This window comes from Eulemur rufifrons, chromosome 8, assembly GCF_041146395.1.
Source record: "Eulemur rufifrons isolate Redbay chromosome 8, OSU_ERuf_1, whole genome shotgun sequence".
Classification (NCBI taxonomy): domain Eukaryota; kingdom Metazoa; phylum Chordata; class Mammalia; order Primates; family Lemuridae; genus Eulemur; species Eulemur rufifrons.
Window position 1 is genome coordinate 117223272 of NC_090990.1, and position 21015 is coordinate 117244286.

The following is a 21015-nucleotide window of genomic DNA, read 5'->3' on the forward strand; positions in this document are numbered from 1 at the left end:
ATTAAGGGCTAGATTTCAACACAGTGAAATTTTGTCTTATTAAAATGTGGGTTGGGACACTAAATACTTGTATGATGCCACAAGCACTGATGGTCCCATTGTTAAGATATGGGGGGATGTATTCCTTACCAGAATCTGCTATTCTTATTAAAAATGAGTTCCAAAGAAGGAAAAGGAAAGCGAATTGCAAGCTTGAATACGTCCTTTAATGTGAAAAAGGCCTGCCTACATTTGATTCTGGGTTCAACAATGGTAGCTTGATAAATTATGTGTTTTTGGAACCTGATCTATAATAGCTACTTTTAAAACAAAACATATAAATGCGGCCGGGCACAGTGGCTCACGCCTGTAATCCTAGCACTCTGGGAGGCCGAGGCGGATGGATCGCTCGAGGTCAGGAGTTCGAGACCAGCCTGAGCAAGAGCGAGACCCCGTCTCTACTAAAAATAGAAAGAAATTATCTGGCCAACTAAAATATATATATATATATACACACACACACACACACACACACACACATATATATACATATATATATAAATTAGCTGGGCATGGTGGCACATGCCTGTAGTCCCAGCTACTCGGGAGGCTGAGGCTGTAGGATCCTTAAAGCCCAGGAGTTTGAGGTTGCTGTGAGCTAGGCTGACGCCACAGCACTCACTCTAGCCTGGGCAACAAAGCAAGACTCTGTCCAAAAAAAAACCATATAAATGGTACCAAATAGCCCATCTAATTAAATCATTTCTACCTAGTTTCAATTATCAGCATCAATAATTATATTGTTATTAATCTTAATGATATTAAATCTTCCATTTAAATAATTAGTTTTTTCCCAGTATCATCAGTAACAATGAATTTTTTGCTTGTAATTAATTAATTTGTCATTCATTAAGATTGCTAATCAATTTTGAACAGCCTTCCCTTAACCTAGTAAGTCAGCATCCACAAGATGATCATAAAGATAAATAAAATATTGCATGGGTACTGAAATGTGTCACTCACTTGAATTTTTAAGCAGGACACAGACATGGCCCAAGAAAAAAGTAAATAATGTATTTATCTTCCTCAGGCTCTCATCCCCTTTCAATTTCATTTCTTTAGGTCTTTAAGTATATATTTTATGTAAGAAACCTAAATAGCTAATTTGCTTTAAAAATGGTTTTCTTAGTATTTCTAAAAAGCAGATTGTTAGTCATTTTGATGTATAACTTGGCTAGGCTACAGTCACCAGTTACTCAATCAAGCACTAATCTAGGTGCCTTTGTGAAGACACAAAGACAAATATCTTCACAAATATCTTTGTGAAGATATTTTATAGATGTGATTAAAGTCTATATTCAGTCAAATACTAATCTAGGTGTCTCTGTGAAGATATTTTATAGATGCGATTAAAGTCCATAATCAGTTGACCTTCAGTAAGAGAGATTATCCCAGACAATCTGAGTGAGCCTTATTCAATCAGTTAAAAGGCTTTAAGAGCAGAACTGAGGCTTCCCTGAAGAGAGAATTCTCCCTGTGGACAGCAGCTTCAGCCTATGCACAAGAGTTCCAGCCTGCCTTCCAGACAGCCTGCATTATACATTTTGGAGTTGCCTAGCCTATCTCTACAATCACATAAACCAGTTCCTTGCAATACACTCTTAATATATATAACCTACTAGTTCTGCTTCTCTGGTTGCAGAAAAGGTAAGTAGTCTTAATGAATGACTAACCCTGACTGATACAGTAGGCTAGTGCAAGGTGTCCTGGGGGTTGTATCAGAGGATGGAGAAAGTGCAGCGTATTCCTTGCCTTAAAATATACACCTTACCATTTTAAATTTCATTACTGGGTAACCATTCACTTCTTGTGAGATCCTATAAAAATGCAGATATTTCTAGAAGGGATAACAGCATAAACCATTTGTATTAAAGTCTTTACCATTACAGGTCCCCTACTCTTGCTTGAGGCGGAGAGAAAGTGGTACCCACAAAGGAGAGCTCTAAAGACCAGTGGAAAAGTAGGCAGCAAATAGAAGTGTTGCTACCTCCTAGCTTGGCCAAGGGCCAATCCTTTCAGAACTAGTATTTCTCCATACGAATTTTCTTAGATTTCTGTTGAATGATAAACTTGCTTTCTCACAGATGGCCAAGACCTTAGAGGAATGTATACCCCATAGCATTTCATTATCAAAATGAAATCTATCAAGAAGCTCCAAAACACTCATCATTCTTTGTAGTATCTACAAATTCAAGCAAACAGAATTTCAAACAAAGACTAGAGAATCAGATAATGTGTAGATTAAACTATTTGAAATGGCTAGTTATATTTTTTCTATACTAATAAATGTGGGTACAGATTTAGCAGAAAAAGGCTAGCCTACATATGGAGGACTTAGTGACTTTTAGTCTGTCGAAAGCACGGTGTATAATTTAAATCGGTGACCAATTTGATCAACTTCTCAAAATGTCATGAGTTCATCAAAAATCCAGTTTTTCAAGATGTTTTTGTAATTGTTATGCTACGTTGTTTCGCTACGTTGTTTCTATGAATCAGACATCTATGGGTAAGAGACTGATGGACCTGTCCTGAGTTTGGAGAATTGAGCCAAATAGGAATGAAATCACAGATATTGCTATAGACATGAAAAAAATATTATATAATGTGTTTATTCTTATGTTCATCCAGGATGCAATTTAAATATTTTAAGACAGATTTACTACCGGGCTTATTTTCTTGTCCTTGGTAAATGTCACCTTAAAGTAGCTCCACTTCTATTTTCCTCAAGGGAGCAGAGATGCTCATGAGCAGGTGTAGACAGAAGCACATTGTCAAGTTAAAGTAAAGATATGGAAAATTTCTACCGAGAGAGATAGAGAAATATTTTAAACTGTCCAGAATACTAAACATAAATAGGATTTGTATGTTAGAAAAATACTTTTCTGGATATAGTGTCTTATTTCATAGATTAATAGCTAATTATAGACATAAATTTACAGCTTCTTGAAATTATTTTTATTAGAAGCTAGTGCTGAGCTCTTTTTTTTTTTTTTTTGGACATTAGTCTAAAATGAAAATGAGAACTTTGCCAATGATTTCCTAGGCAGGTTGTGAAATTTCATGCAAAAGGAAAAAGGAAGGAAGGAAGGAAGGGAGGAAGGGTGGGGGGGAGGTGTAGAGCAACATATGAGAACTGCCTTACTCATTTCAGACTACGACTACATGAATAATCTTCTGGTTTCACAGTAAAGCTCCCATCAGTTATACTGTGAAATTTCAGGGTATTTTTCCTCTAGAGATCTCAAAGTTCTCTCTGGTATCGATTTGTCAATAGTCCAATGCCTCTGATCCTACGGTGCCCAGAGGAAATTCTCCTAGCATTATTTCCATGGAAGCATTTCATAAGCCTATGACAATCCAAGGTAATAAGTATCAATAATGATTGCAAAGTTCTTTTGTCAAATAGCTTACTTAACAAACAATATAAAAAAAAAAAAAGAATGGCTTTAAAAATATTGAAAACTCAAGGACAATATATTTACATCCTCTGAAATCTACTCAAGTTTTCGTGAAAAGATTAAATTAATACATGTTAGGTACTTAGTGCCTTGTATAACATACTCAATAAAAGTTAACTATTATAATCCTAAACATATCTGATAATCTAACAACTAAACTTTATTAGTTATTGTGACATAGGGCAAGTCATTTAACCTTTTCAAACCTCAGTTTCCTCATTTTTTAAATAGGGCTTCTCTACCTATATATTATGATTTACATGACTCAAGATAGATGAAACCATTTTCATGTTATTTTTATAAAAATATGAATTATCAGTATAATAGATATGGGGCTTGATCTTTAGGCATTTTAGAAATTTTAACATTGATAATAATCATACATAATATATATAATCCCCAACCTAATCCTGTCATTTATGGACAGATTCTTCTAGAATAAAGTTCTTCTCAGTGATCATGCCTAAATTTATGCCAGTCTGACTGTAGGCAGACTCATGGAGTTATAAAGATTTCTTCAGAAACATTACAAAGAAAATCAAATAAGAAGGAATTTAAGCAATTTTATAAATGCTTCTTACTAAAAAACAATGGTAAAACCAAGAGTCCAGTGTACCAGTGAAAACGTCATATAGTCATGAATCAGAATTTGGGGAGCAGAGAGAGAAGTGAGGTTTGGGCTGAAGAGTACAGAAGCCCCTCTGAATGTCAGAAATTATGGACTGAAGCCAAGTTAAGTTTCTTGTATGTGAATTCTATGCTCATTGTTATTCTTCTGATCGTTCCCATCGCTAAACAGGGACATTCAAACCCATAATCCTTACTGACAGTACCAGAAACTTCGATATTTACACATCTGTTGTGTATTGCTGTATACCTCAATTGTCTAAGTCTCATATCTCTAGCAAAGTTTTTGATAGGCAAAGGCTTGGGGCAGTCTAAGGGTCTGGTATGCATTAAGAGTGGCTTTTTCTTGTATTGTATATTAGGTTTCAAAGCCAATTATTTTAGTCAATCTTTACAAAGACCATGCAAAAGAAACTGAAACCCAGAAAGTTTAAATAGGTTAACTTGTCCAAAATTACTTGGTTGGGCTTTCATAAATATTTACTGAATTGAATCTTTATATCATCTGTTAAGTATCTATGATTTGTGATCATTGAGCTTGCAAATAAATACAAAATAAGAATTATAGCAATTTACCTTTGTATAGCACTTTCTTCTCTTTTATATAGTACTTTGCATTGTATAAAACACCTTAACCTACATGATTGTGTTTAATGATTGATAGATTTTATTTTTTTTTTATTTTTATTTTTTTTTGAGACAGAGTCTCACTCTGTTGCCCAGGCTAGAGTGAGTGCCGTGGCGTCAGCCTAGCTCACAGCAACCTCAAACTCCTGAGCTCAAGGGATCCTCCTACCTCAGCCTCCCAAGTAGCTGGGACTACAGGCATGCACCACCATGCCCGGCTAATTTTTTCTATATATATTTTTAGCTGTCCATATAATTTCTTTCTATTTTTAGTAGAGATGGGGTCTCGCTCTTGCTCAGGCTGGTCTCGAACTCCTGAGCTCAAACGATCCGCCCACCTCGGCCTCCCAGAGTGCTAGGATTACAGGCGTGAGCCACCGCGCCCGGCCTGATTGATAGATTTTAGAGGGGGGGAATATGCCAAGTGTAAGAAATGACGTTACTGTATTATATATTGGAAAACATAAGGACAGTTAAGCAGGATTTTGATTAATTCATGGATAGCACAGTCATAACATTGAGATAGATCCACAAAAGAAAATTATTTTAAAAGGGAGGCAAAAGAAGAGGCTTTGCAGTTTCCTTAAGCTAGAATGTCCTTCTATTACTCCTTTCATCTCAGAGTAGTCTATTTTTTTCTTAAAGCTCAGCCCAAAGCTTCTCTCTTTATAAAGCTATCATTAATTCCTCTGTGTTTGCAATGAATTGCCTCTTTCTGTGTTCTTATACTTCTTTATATCTAGCTCTAGCTTAACATTTATTTTCTTCTCCTTTGTAAATAATTATTTATTTTATAAAGCTTCTTGAAGGCAGAGGCTGGCCTGTCATTGTTATCTCCCATTACACCCAGCACAGGGCTCTGCAGAGCAAGGAATTCCATAAACACGTCCAGAATTTACAGAATTGAACTCTTTGGAGGGAACAACAAGTTAGAGAATGTACAATGGACAGACACCACTAAATACTCCCACAAGATATCCCCAAGGGTCACCTTCTGCCAGATTCTGCATGAGGTTACTTTGATATGACAAATGATGGCAAAGACAGTGGAAAGAAGAAGCCAAGTGGCAGAAAAGATCATTGAGGGGCAATAATAAAAATGAAAGAGCAAAAGTGGAGAGAGCAGAAATTTAGGAAAGCAGCCAGGAAGAAGGAGTCTTCATTCCACAGTTAGATATTAAGGGCCCACGATGTATCAGACACTATACTAATTATGGAGGATGCGACAGAGAACAAGGCTCTGTTCCTGTCCTCAAGGAGCTTACAGTCTGCTATGAGAGGCAGACTAGTACTGATAATTACAAAATGAAGTAGTAAGTGCATGGCTAAGGCAAACTGCCTACTACAATAGGGCAGTGGCGTTGCTAAGAAAACTTGCTTTTAAATTGCCTTAAAAACCTAGTTTCAGTGAGGAAAAGGAGCTAGGGGCTAGATTTCTAGTCTTGCGATAGCAAAGCCCTTTAACTGTAGGAATTTCAACATTAAAGTTCAATGACTTAATAGCTTTAAGAATATAGATGCAAAACCAAAAAACATCATTGAGCAAATCCTGCATTTGACAACATCCAGATTTCCCTTAAGAAAAAATGGTCTTTACTCTCCCAGCACCAGCAGCGTAAAGATTACATAATCTCACAGATACTTAAATTTCTTCCATAAAACATTTAACACAGTCACAGTTATTGGTGCTTATTTAATGTTTTTCTTCCCTGCCTTGGTCATGAACTCCAAGGGGTCAGGAAATGTCTTACACATCTTGTATCTCTAGCTCAGCAACTTCACACATAGTAAGTGCTCAGCACGTAAGCTAAATTATTAACACTTATTACTTTTATCACTCAATGTCATGTAAATAAAGTTTCTGTATGGTCTACAGCAGCTTTTCCCCCTGTTTGTGGTGCTCATTCCAGGATGCGGTGTGAGTCCTGCACAAGATCAAGTTATAACTGCGAAGTCTGTATAATGCACGAGACCAGCAGGCTGTGCCCAGCACAAGGAAGCCCAGCCAAGCCGTAGGTAGAGGCTGAGATCCAGCCTGCTCTCCCCTCTTTAAACCATCATGCAAAGCTACATTCATTGGAAGGAAACAGCACTGATTCCCAATTCCCAGTCCCCTTGATAATGCGTGTTGGTGTCTCTAATTGAACACACTGAATGGAAATATCGTGCGATGTAAAAAATGCAGCAGGAGTAAGCAGGAATTATGAAAATAAGGCTTCATCTAACAATACTTTGTTTTCTTGATCTGGAGTGTGGTGATCCGCTGGATGCTTTTGAGGAAGGGGATAATATGTATAATCTGACAGCCAAAAAAATTGATTTAGGACCCAGCATTTCCATTTCCCATGAAGGAATTTCTCTCACTTGCTAAGCCTCCATGAGAGCCAACACAATGAGCCTGTTCCAATATGTTATTAATAAAATGAACTTTTATTTATTTGCACAGTCTTTATTTTGTTAACTTTTTTTTTGCTTTCAGAAATAGTTATATTAGTTTTAGACATGTCTAGTGTGATTGTTAAAACACTGAGCCATTATAATTTCAGAGCAAATGCCATTGCATCCATGAGTGATTGTTTTAATTCTGTGTTATTTGGAATACATTTCATTTACTTTAAAACCATAGTTAGGAAGTTGTTTTGATTTTAAATACCTGGCTTGGAGCCTGAACCTCGTAAGCAGTTAGTTATTAGGTGCCATCAGTAACACCAGGGAAGGCCAGATAGTTCATGTTTATTGAGCACTTACTATATGCCAGGCACCGTGCTAAGTACACCATTATCTTCTTATTCCTCAGAACAAAGAGGTGAAATAACTTGATTAAATTGGAATTTAAACCTCAGACCAGTTTGAATCCAAGTAAAATATCCTTAAAGCCACGCACTTTCCCATGTTAGACATTTCAATTCTGAAAACCTGTTTCTAAATATCCAAAACTCAATGATCCCAGAAACTTTCTCTTGAGAAAGGGCATTTGGCCCTTCCTTAGGAGGGCATAAAGTGGTGTAAAATCTACTGTTGCTACTCCTAAGAGAGCCTCAATTCTCCCTAAACAGACAAGAAAACGTACAAAATGTGTACTGATTTACCTCCTCTGTCAGTCTAAATGGAAACTTCCTGGCTGTGGTTTTAATTGGAAATGGAACCCTTCCTTTGCTGTCCAAATTTATTACAGTTCCACGTCACCCTCAGGTTTTCGTCTAGGAGACAAGTCATTCCGGTGATGGATGAGGCAATATTTATATATCATCTTGCAAAGTAAGCAAGGAGATTTCTAGTTTAAAAGCACCACAAGGCTATTGTTACAGTCTAGCAATGAAGACAATGAATTTGGAAAAAATTACATATGGCAAAGTATTAAAAATAATTTGTAAAATAGTGGTTCTTCTCTAAGTTACGTAGGTCAGAGTATACCTCTCACTTCGGGTGGCCAGACATAAGGTGCCACTCTTAAAATTTGTTGCCACCAGTCAAAGAAGTTTGCTTAGAGTTTGGCTCAATGTTTATTTCTCTAAATTCCATGCTTCTTTCTGCTGACTCGCCATGCTGAATATGTATTAGTGACGATTATACAACTTCCAAGTGATTTACTATTAAATAATTAAAACAAAAATGAGAGATTAAGAGCCATGGTACATATAGTTTTATCAAAAATCCTGAGGTAATTATGGTTGCTATGATAGATCATAAAATCTAACTATACATGTCCTGACAGCTAAGTAAATAAGAGAAACATGATATTTTAAATAAAGTTAATTACATAATAAGAGGAAACATATCAGTAAACAAAATAAAACAAAACTTATTGAGAAGAATCCTGTTGGTAGGAATGCAAAGTGGTGCAACCACATTTGATGAAAATGTCCATTCTCTGTGACACAACAGATTGGCTTTGGGGTGCATACCTTGGGAAAAACAAAACAAAACAAAACTCTTGCTCATACAGAGCAAGAGAGTGATACAATGATCTTTCTTATACAGTGGCTGGTAATTGCTAAAAACTAAAAAGAAAAAAAAAAAAAGGAAACTTTCTAAATTTCCACTGATGAAAAATGTATTTATACAATGAAATATGTATATAGATATAGATATAAAATGTTGAATGACAATGCAAGTTATGGTATAGTTTTTACAGGATGGCAACACTTAAAAAACCCAAAATCAAATCTATATATTATTTTTGAACACATAAGCTTGGTATAAGAAATATAAAAACATGGATTAGAAGGAAATACACCCAATTCAAGACACTCGTTTCCTCTGGGAGGAGGCAGTAAGGAGTGGCTCAGGAGATAGGGCAAAGATGATTTCAACTCTCTCAGTAATGTCTATTTATTTTTTTAAAAATCCTAACAAAAACAATACAATGACCACGGTTAATTCTAAGTGGTGGTTATACATGTATTTATTATTGCTTATGTACTTTAGAAACAGTCTTTAAAAATAAATATTTAATGATTTTCTTGAAGATTAAGGACCTTTAAGATTAAGGGCCTCCAACACAGACAATACACCCAAAGACCCTATGTGTATTAGAGCAATAATCTTTGATATGAACATTATAGTCAAATTAACACATTTTTGTTTTAACAGTTCATTCATTCATTCAGCCAATATTCACTGGGCACACTAGACACAGTTCCTGCCCTTTGGACCTTATATTCTGAAGGGGAAAAGAGATATGAATAAGTGAGCAAATATATAATAAATATCAGACATTCATAACTGGGCTGATAGGAGGTGGGCATAAAGCACAACCACTGACTTCTCTTCCGCTTGGTCAGTGTTTATGCTGTTCCCGTTGTTAAATATTTTCGTTATTATCCCTGTAATAAGTACAATGAAGAAAACTGAAGCAGGCTCAGGGGATGGGTAAATGATGGAGAGGAGATGTATTTAAGACAGGGCGGTCAGACAGGCCCCTTTGAGAAAGGTTTTTTTTTTTTTTTTTTTTTTAAGCAGAGACCTGAATAAAATGTGGGAACAAACTATGGGAAGACACTGAGAATGTGGATCCAAGCAGAGAGGCAGGAATAAACCGAGTTTTATGAGGAACATAAAGAGGGTGCAGCTACAGAGGACTGAGCAAGGCGGAAGCAGTGACAGCAGAGGTTAGAGAGAGATTCAGCGACCAGATTATACAGAAACTCCCAAATAGACAGTAAGAATTGGATACAATTTTGAATGGACACAAAGGGTTATAAGAGAAAATTGATTAAGGAAAAGGACCTGATTGACTCAGATCTTTAAAACTCTACACATATATAAAAAGTTATATTGTGTAAAATATGTATATATTTTTCATTTTATACATGTTATACAAGATATTAAAATATAAAATATATGTGAATTTGATCAATAAGACAAAAGTGGGGAGCAAGGAGATCAACTGAGAGACACCGCAGGAGTCTGGCATAGAGACAAAGCTGGTTGGAACCTGGTTGTTAGCAGCGGAGAAGGTGAAAAATGGTCGGATATGCAATATATTTGGAAGGTTTTGCTAACAGGACTTGGTGGTATGTATTGTCAGGGAAATAAAGGAGTTAAGGAGGTTTCTCAGATTTGTTGTCTTGAGTGGCTAGATGAATATAAGTTACCATTTACAAATATGGAAAGACTAGAGGCAGAATAAATTTGAGGAGAAGAAATCAAGAGTTCTATAATAAACACGTTAAGTTTAAAATGCCTACTAGACATCCAAGTAGAGACAGCATGTAGGCAGTTGGCTATATGATAACAGTTGTTATTGATACTGTAAAAAACCAAAAACAAAACAAAAGCACCACGCTAACTACTTTTCTCAACACCTCACCCACAAGAATATGATTTTGTTAACTAGCCAACAGTTGCTGACTTATTATTCTGGTTTTAGATGGTGAATACAATATGTACTCTGCTCTCTATGATTTTTAACAGCTTATTTCCATTTATATGAACACGTTAATGGAAAAGAAAGCAAGAATGGAAACAAACACTGCTGATCGCTTCTCTTATCCCTGAATGAAGACACTCATCACGTAATGTGTATTTCCAACATTCTGCACACTCTGTTTACAGAATCCAATTTTCTAAGGTTATTTCAGATAAAAGGCTTTTTTAAATAACAAAATCATAGTATTCGTAGCTCATAGTCCAAATCATAAATGTGATTTTTAAAAAGGTTTTCACTATGATTTTTATTCCACATGCTACAAATAAAATTAGGGCGGGAATAGAACAGTTTCGGAGCGGAACATGAGTGTCAGAGTGCCTGGGTTTATATCCTGTTCCCAATTTAGTTGGAACAATTATTTAACCTCATGCCTTAATCACCTCATCTGGTGAATAAGGATAAAATGGGATTGAGGATTACAAGAACAAACACAGTCGAAGCATTTAGTACAGTACATGGCACCACGTAAGTTCTTTATAAATATGAGCTCCAAATGCTTTTTGTAAAAATATAATGCAAGTTTAATTCAACAAGCATGCATTAAGTACTACTATATGCATCACATTGTGCTATGCACTATAAAAGCACTGACCCTGTGTTGGCTAAATAGAACATAATTCGGAGCCAGATAATTCTCTCACGTTGATGAGAATGCTCTCTAACATCTCAGATAAGATCAGCCTTTCTAAACTTTGAAATAAAAACGCATATGGAGTGGTCTAGGCATCAATCACCAACCTCAGATGAGCATATTGGCCACCAGCTCATTCTCTCTGTGTCATGCATATACCCTCTTCTGCAACTTGTGCAGAGTGCATGCAGGGAATTCTCTTCTCTCTTGAGAGAGCGTGTGGATGGTCCATTACATGAATGACCTCAATCCACCCTGACCTACAAGGAAATCCATAGTTTTTGAATGTCACTTTCAAAAAGATTGCGGTCCTCTGGTATAACCTTCACATGACCTACAAATCTCAGCTCTCCATGTCTGGCAGACAATTTATAGTTTTACACATCCCACACTCATGTCTTCTGGCACCCAGGCATACACGAAAATATCCTTTTTTTGAAACACAGAATGCTTTTTCTAGAGTAGTCTTCTAACCTCTAGGCAGGTTTCATATTCCTCACACTTGTCCAATCTTTTCTACCAATATATGAATTCTTCCCTCACACAAATCGCTACAGAGGAACCATGACAACATTGCTGAAACACCAGATTCATTTTTAGACCATGCTTAGAAGTTGTTTGAAAGTGTATTTGATTTCTTCATTTTCTCACTCCCAAAAAGAAAAGGGAGCAATAGGACAGAAAAAGTTACAGGTGATGTTGAAAAATCATTGTGCCGATGTGACCCCATGATAATGTCAGCAGCTGGACCTCTCAGCGGACATCAACTCTCTGGAACAAAAGAACTATTTCTTTGTACTAGAGCAATACTCCGTTTAATTCTTCATTTAATATTTTAGAAGTCAGCTTCAAAGTAGGTCAGAGAGTGAAAACCAATTCTGGTTTCTTCCTCAGCTCACATCTTTAATTTTCATGGAACAGATACTATGTGAATCTCTCTATTCCCAGCAAAATGAGAAGAAATTTACAACTTGCCAATCTCAGTAAGTTTCTTGGAAATATTATGCTGTGGAACAACTTTCATCATTTTCCCCTTTTGTAGGAAAAGAAACTCTAAAATTTAAAAATGGCACGTGAAAAACCAGCCTACCTATTGGTCTGTTGAACTAAAACCAAAGCAGATTTCAAACCAGCAGCTTAATATAAGGAAAATGTTTCAGGATGCAACTATTTCCTAAAGGACTGACGCTAAGTGAAAAATGATGCTTTGCTTAAGGGTAAATGACAACTTCACCAAGTTCTTACAATAGGAACAAAAGACAGAATCGGGCACTCAGATGAATCTTTCCTGGCCTTAAGTTTATGTCCCTGCCACCAAAGGCCAGTGCAGAAATTCATAACATTTCCACAAAATGAAGGGTGTGGAAAAGTCTCTGAAAGGAGATCTATTCTTTTGGCAAAAAGGATATTCATATTTTGAACCAATTAAACTAACAAAAAAATGGAGTTTATATAAAAGGCCCAAATATTTTATATATTTTTATATATACACTTCTATATTTACATATATTTATGTTACATATATATTTTTAATTGGTGACCAGTAGAAAAGTTAGAAAGGGGGCAAAAAATATAAAAGAGTTCAAACTACTGCAGTTAGAAATACATTTAAGTAGCCAAGAAACCTATTAAAAACCAACCTTCTCAATAAATGAATAAATCTTTGAAAAATAAAATGTCATGTCATCTTCAAATATGTCGCTATATCAATGTCGAATTTTAAAAATTATAATCTTTGCAGAACAGGTGATAGGAATAGGACAATTTTATTATCATCCTTTTGGGTAAACTCCATACCCTCATTTATCTGCTAAGGTCATATATTAGAAGAAAATTTAGGAATATAATGCCCAGTATTGAAGAGGATCTAAGGACTAGAATACTTTCATAACATGTCGGTGAAAGTGTAAATTGTTAACTATCTTTCTGGTGGACAATTTGATAACACTGGTCAAGAGCCTTAAAGTGCAAAAACCAAACAACCTAAATGTCTAGAAATAGAAGATTGGTTGAAGAAATATCCATATGATAGAATACTATATAACAGTTATCTCAAAAACATAATGTTGAATTTTAAAAAGGACATTATACAATGATATGTACAGTATTTTTCCATTTATTCAAGTTTCAAAACAATGCTACATATGATTTGTGGATTACAATAGTACGTACTTTTCAATTATCTGTTAAATAACAGGAAGAGAAAGGAATATAAGGGAAAAAATATCAGAAGGCATTGCACATAGAAAGTGTAAGAACTATTTTGTGAAGGTTTTATTTTTTGTGTGTGTGTAAGTGTGTGTTCACTGAGTTCCAACATAAAATCTATTTCTCACCATGGATCAATTTAAAGCAAGTTTTAAAGCCACAGGCATAGTTTACAAGGTGTAATTTACTCATCTTCAGCTTAATGCTCCAAAGAGGTCTCCTGACTTTGCTCTCCACCATGAGGCCAAAGCTCTCTCCCTTTTGCCTCCGAAAGCACTCTCATGTATAGACAAAACAGAGCAAGGCCCAGAGAAAGGACCTGCCTAAGGCTCATGGCACCTCTTTCCCTATGAGTGCCATAGAGGGTGTATATTCCATTCAGTGGTAATTCCATCCTTGAGCAATGGGAATATAGCCCTCCCCTTTAGCCTCAACAAAATATGATATGATGAGCTCAACATCCTAAAAACAAATTCACCTAATATGGGAGGTTTGGTACCTGGGAGAAGAAGATTCTGTTTAGATAAAGAAGACTATGTGGATATATGTTCAACACAGCATTATAACCAATAGAAAAAAGCATGGAAAGAACACCAAGATGTCAAGAAGGGACGATAATTAAATACAATATTGTATATCCATAGTATAAAATATGTATTGCTATTAAAATCATATTTTTGAAGAACATACGACAAAAATAAATGTGGAAAACATAGTTGTAAGCTTAAAAAAGAATGAAAAGCCATATGTAATATGACTCGGTAGGTTTTGCCTCTACCATCTCTCTTTTGAGAAGGTCATCAGAAGCTCCCAAGTGCAGTAGCTAAATTTTTCTAATTATTTATTTTCAGAGGAAAAAACAAATGTTAGGTTTGTGATAAAAATCTCTCAAGAAATAGAAAACATTCTGGTAATCAAATACAGTCACGTGTCACTTAACAATGGGGGTAAGGTCTGAGAAATGTGTTAGGCAATTTCATTCTTGTGTGAGCATCACAGAATGTTCCTACACAAACCCAGATGGCACAGCCTACTACACACCTGGACTACATAGTATAGCCTATAGCTCCTGGGCTACAAACCTGCACAGCATGTTGCCGTACTGAATACTGTATGCAACTGTAGCACAATGGCAAGTATTAGTGTATTTAAACATATCTAAACATAGAAGAGGCACAGTAAAAATATGGTATTATAATCTTATGAGATTACCGTGGTAGAAGTGGTCAATTCTTGACTGAAATGTTGCCATGCAGTACATGACTGTAGTATATTCAATCAATTGATGAATTAATCAACTAAAAACCACATTATTATTTATTTGTTATCTAGGAGTATACTAAATGCTATGAGATATAAAAACTATATGATTTACAGTCCCTGGTGAATTCCTACTATGCGTCAGCAAGTGTGGTGGCTCTCTCACTTAAAGAGTAGTGATTCAGTTAAAGAGTCAGAATACAGTAAGCATAAGAACTAGAGACCTTGAAGGACAGGTGGGATAAGAGTACGTGGAGAGGAGCACACACTATGCCAAACAAAAGGAATATTTTCTTCTTGTCCTGGTAGACAGGATGTGACAGGAGGTAAGAGGCTTCTTGTGTGATGACACTAGTCTTCAAAATCAGAGGATCAAGATACCAGCCTGATACCCACGCTAAAAAACAAAAACAAAAAAGGCAGAGCAAGCCCTGCAAAAGTCTGGAGAATAGGCCCAATACACCCCAAAACTGTCCAGACAGACTATGATATTTGAGGACACCACTTCTCACACTTTTCAAGTGATGTTCCTCTAAACTATAGAGCAGACAAAGTTATCTCTTGGAGGACTGAAGGAGGTAATTTAAAGTAGCCCACCACGAGGCAGTCATTATTTTGAAGCCAAATGTTTCACCTCTAAAAATCTTGCATTTTTGCCTTCAGTTAAATGTTTCCTCTAATCTTTATGTAAAACTGGAGCTCCAAGTAGACAACCCATATTCATCTTACTCAGCATATTCTAGCACCTCCTAAATTAAGAAATATAGATATGCATATATGAAATATATATGCATATATGAAATATGTATACATAGAAAGTTCATCAGGTTCTATGGCTTTTTGCTCCTCTTCCATCCTGCCAGATATAAAAAGTCGTTCTACTATTAACCAGGCCACCAGGCTGTCATTAAAATGCTGTGCATTCATCTGCTCCACCCAGCCTTTTTCTCTCTCCTTTTCTGACACTGTTTAACATTAGGCACTTGGCTACCAGACAGTATTGTCCAAGTGGCCCTTTGACATGCTGCAAAATAATGTTTTACCTTTAAATGCTAAGTGCTAGTCTTACTTCTCTGTTCTCCCACTCCCTGGATGCCCACTACTTCGTATTAATTTTGATCAGGACTCTTGTTTACTTTCTTTGGCAGCAGCGACCACGTAGTGTTTAACTTTGATTGCCACCACCACCAGTAGGTTTTGCATGTGCTGAAAGCTCTATTCACTTCACTCTGCACACAGTAGTCTGTAATAATATTCGGGAAGCATTAGAGCAACAAAGACAAGAACACTTGTACACGCAGGGAATAGTGGAAACAATGAATGACATGAGGTGGTTTTAGGTTTTGTTAGGCCCACCATAATCTTCATCAACTCCTTCCCAAGGCCTCCCCCATAAGCCGTGCATGCTGTGCCAATGAAGCTTCAACCCAAATCCTGTAGTCCCCTTCCAATCAGATTGCCAGCCTTAAATCCCCTGGAGATGCCATAGGGTCCTGATAGGAAGGATTGGGAAATAGGGTTGCATGCACCCAAATTTAAAAAGCAGGTAAAGTACTTTAGACTTGATGCAATAGATGATAAGGAAATATTGTAGGCTCCTCAACAAAAAAAAATACTTGATATAATGACATAATCAGAAAAACTGATTTCTTAGAATTTAACTCATTACAAATATGACTTAAACTTTTCTAAGAAACAAGTCTAAATAATGAACTAATAACAATGAAATGTTAATGAAAGAACTGAAGATTTTTTTAGAAAATTCCATTCTAGCATCATTAAGGGATAAATCAGTTCAAATGAAAGATGTTACTAAAACTTCATTCATTTGTTGAATTATGTTTCATGTGAACAGCGTGTATTTTTAAGATTAGTTGATCATTATATAAGTCAACGTCATTTCCAGTTTTTGGAAAATTGATATTCATTCCATGTCATTGAAAATGTAACTGAGTTTACTAAATTAATTTCTCAAAAGCCACCAGATGGCAACCTGATCTGATGTCAAACCGGAAATTTAAGTTATGGATAGCCCTGAGACTATGCATTACCACTCACTCATCCCATGGGGCTCCTTTGAAATCATAAAACAAGGCGGCTTTCTGCTATTTTTGTAAATTACATTTGAACATGATGAAATATGCTCTATCCACAATGCTTACAATAATTAAAGTTCTTTTCTTAATAGGAGCCTATCTAGAAATAGCACAATATGGAATGATCATTAGTAGACCTGTTAAGGTATTTGAATAAATGCCTATCGAGAGCACAGGCACACATTAGTAAATTTCCTAAAGAAAATCCATTTTCATTTCAAATTCTGACATTTTATTTAGAAAAATTATACCCTTTCTTTTAATTATTTCAGTAAACCTAATGAAGGTATTACTAACTATACCTCAGAGTATTTTATTTTCTCCAATTTTTTAGTAATATGAGTCTACTTGTAATTAAAGGCATGCTGCATTAATGATGCTGAAAGTCTCCAAGGGAAACATTTAATGTCCACCTCATAATATTATGCCAAAATTACATGCACGGAAGACTTTTTAATAATCTTTGTTTTCTAATTTAGTTTTGATTGGCTCTGAAATCCATTGCAGCACTCAAGGGCTTCCATTTCTACAGTCATCAGCACTTCTGTGCCATAAATTGCACAAACACACATGACTTCTTCCGTCTGTAGCCTTCTTTTCAAAGCTTCTGTTTAGCTTATCCAGAAAATGAGCTGCAGGCTAGAGATAATTGCAGATAATTTTGCCATTTTTAAGCCACTGGGGTGTTACGTGGAGGTATGACAGCTAAGTTTGTCTAAACACAAAGAACAAGCCATAGCTTTGTGTTGTCACTTCAGCTTTACACGCAGGTTCAGATCACCCTATCTGCTCTTTATGCAAATTGAAACAAATTGCAGTCACTAGATGATCTGTGTTTCCTGACAAAGCTATGCTACCTGAAGCTTTTAATGTGGCTGAAAGGATAGGATCTATACAAATACGTTATGTTAACTGTCCTCTACCCCTCAGATTCTTCCCCCTTAACAAAAACAAAGATCTTTTTGAGTCACCATCAACTTTAAAAGGACATATTAAGTTAAAAAGAAAATGTATGGCTTTCAATATACACGACTCATACATACATATGCATGTTTACGGAAAACCAATGTTTATAAATACTGATACAATTAATATAGAACAATTTAAAATTACACTGAAGATTTATTAAGTATGTCATCCGGGTTAATAAGCAGAGAACTACTGTTAAATGGAATCACCTGCTCCTTTTCTCCCTAAAATTTCATTCTATATTAAAATAAATGCAATATTCATGGATAGTCATTGGCATATAATAATGAAGCAAATGCAAAAAGCAGCAACGCAGACTCTTAACCCGATGCCAGTGAACTTCAACTTTGTATTAAAGAAATTGGCTATGGAAATTGTAGGGTATTTCTCTCACCAAATGTCCTCTCGGTGCTCAGAACTCTACAGTCAGAGCTAATAAGGGTGTCGCTAGCTGAACAAGTGATTACTGAAACCATTTTGCAGCAAACATTTACATATAGGGGCTAAGGAGTGGCTGTGCTTATGTGGCAGCTACCCTGATGTAATAGGCCATAACGACTCTCAGGGAGCAGGTATAGATGCGAGCGTGAAGGAGGGAAGAACACGTAAGTCATAACACAAATGCCTTTATGGATCCCCATTAGACCCTGGGCCAAGGAGCACCTAAACAGGTCTGATATGACAGCATCCTGAGACAGTTTTACAGCCTTGTGTCAGGAACCCTTACGCTGAAGAGTTTTATGGAAAATCCAAATGTGCAGAGAGGAAGTGTTGCTATATTAGACCATTATCATTGACTTGGCATATGATAGGCATACGAATAGTCCCAACGTATGCATGTAAAGGGTAGATTATTAAATCTGTTATGCCAATCACATGCATATTAAAGAATACAAATTAAGCATTGATAGGTAACATCTCACAACCCTTACACCCTCCCTTGGAAAACCACTGTGCTCAATGACAAGTTTAAATCCACCAAGGCTTCTGAAGGTCTGCATCATACTAAGATGCAGCCTTTGAAAAGACTGTCCTGTGGAGTGTCATGTGAACTTGTAAAGTATACATGTTATACATGTCTTGGGAAAGGTGAGGGATATGATTTTAATTCTTTTTCCCATTTGATCTCTGACATCATTTAGTCAGTGGACCGGTGGGGATGGACTTAAGGACTTTAGAGCATGTCCTTGTGAAAGGCAGGCAGGCATGGGAAGTTCTGTAATATGCCCTTTCCACTTGTGGATGAGAGAAAGGGGCATGCGGAAGACACCAAGTAAACCCTTCAAAATGATGGACAGGAGCAGCGCTGAACAAGCATTGTCTGGCCAGAGGCTGAGATCAGGGAAGGTGCACATACAAATCACACCTTGAACACATTGTACAAGGACTATGTGAGGGGAAAAAGCACCGAGAGAAAGGTATTTGCTATTTTACTCAGATCTTTAAATTATTAAACAACTCCGGAAGAGGCATATTGTTACAAGTGTCATATAAAGCAATACATAGAGCCGAGTGTTCTTAATATGAAAAGTTGGCCCAGGACCCTGCTATAAGGAGTGGAAAATTGCACAACCTATCACCCAAACAGCAATTTCAGCTCAGATTTACAATGAGATCTTAAATTTGACCTTTTCTGAGAAATTATTAAAAACCTTATATAAAGCCAACAAATGCCTCTGCTCCTCTACACATATATTATAGTTTTGCTAATGTTTGAATAAACTCCTTCTCTGAAAGTCTCTGGTTTCTAAAATGCAACATCTTTGCAAAGCACATACCTGTTTCCCGGAGAGACGGGTCCTCTCTTTGAAATATTTAGTCTTTCAGGGCACTTTAGTCATAGTGACACCTAATAGCCAAGCTCTTTTTCTCAACTCTCCACAAAATCAGGTTTAGACTATAATTCAAACCAGTCCCCAAAGGCACTTCTGAAAAATGGCAAGCCCTTAGCTTTTAGGTGAAAACACTCTTTATTGCTCAAAATTGTTTCCTGGTACAAAACTCTTTCTATAGTGCTAGGTCTAAGATGATCTTATGCTAATTTAACTCACTGGGGACTGTGAACAGATGCGCCTTTGATTAATAGTTTCACTATCCTGAAAATGCCAGGCCAGGTTCAAGATAATAAAGTCAGGTAAGAATACTATTAAAGTCTGCCATACAATTATATCTGTTATGTGGAGAAAAATGAGGTCATGGGTACCTGTATCAAATAAAGATCACCCATAATAAAAAAAAAAAAAAAAAAAAAAAAAAAAAAAAACATAAGCCAACTAAACTCACTGTCTGAATTCTTTAGCACATTAATTTATGCGTTTTAATCACCAGTCTCTTTACTAATACTTTATAGGTATACTGTCAGCTGTGTTCTTCATGAAAATTCAATGTGTCACTCCAATGTTACCTTTTCACATAGTATTTAACTTTCCACCAGGAAAAGATTTATATACACCAGGAGAACAATAAATTCTGTAACTCTGCTCATCAAAATGATAGTATCTGAATTTGTATGTCCTAACTCATGACTTCTCAGCAAATATATTTTCAACCTTCCAATGATCATCTTTACCCATAGAAAACTGCCACCCTTGAAATACAGGGTTGCGTGGGTAGACAAGACTTTTCTTCCAGAAGTTCTCACAAGGCTCTTGGTCCCTCTCTCCTCTGCTTTTCTCCTGACTCGTCTCCTAACCAGGACTTTCAAATCATAGCGGCTTCCTGATGACAAAAGTCATGACATCTAATCTAGCCTTGAACTATGCAATTTGGGACGGATCTTATACGTGGGTTTTAAGAAACCTGTGTGTTTTTAAAGTTGGTTTGCCAACCGATTTTATCCTTAACATAACAGATACGTTCTAATCATGTTCCCAGCCTCCACTCTGAAATTTAACCTTCACCTGGACTTTTTCTTTTATAATGTATGTAGTGCACCTGCCTCAATGGAACTTTTAAGTTGCAAGGAAGCAGGAGGTGAGTTTCAGTGCATCAATCAAGAGTGCAAATTGTAACTCCAGGTAGTGCCAGCCTCCACTGAGAATGCAGCGCGCCTGTTAACACAAATCTGCCACCTGCAGATTCAGCTCATTGCATAAATTAAGCCTTCTTACTCACCACACTTGTGTGTATATGCAATTAGACCCCATCTATATGGAACATGCTATTCAA

General features: G+C 36.3%; 1 protein-coding gene across 11 annotated transcripts in view; it reads right to left on the reverse strand.

The window, feature by feature from the left end:
* The window catches only part of NTNG1 (netrin G1), a 320172-nt gene that overhangs the window by 290336 nt on the left and 8821 nt on the right, over positions 1 to 21015 (reverse strand). The window lies entirely within an intron of this gene.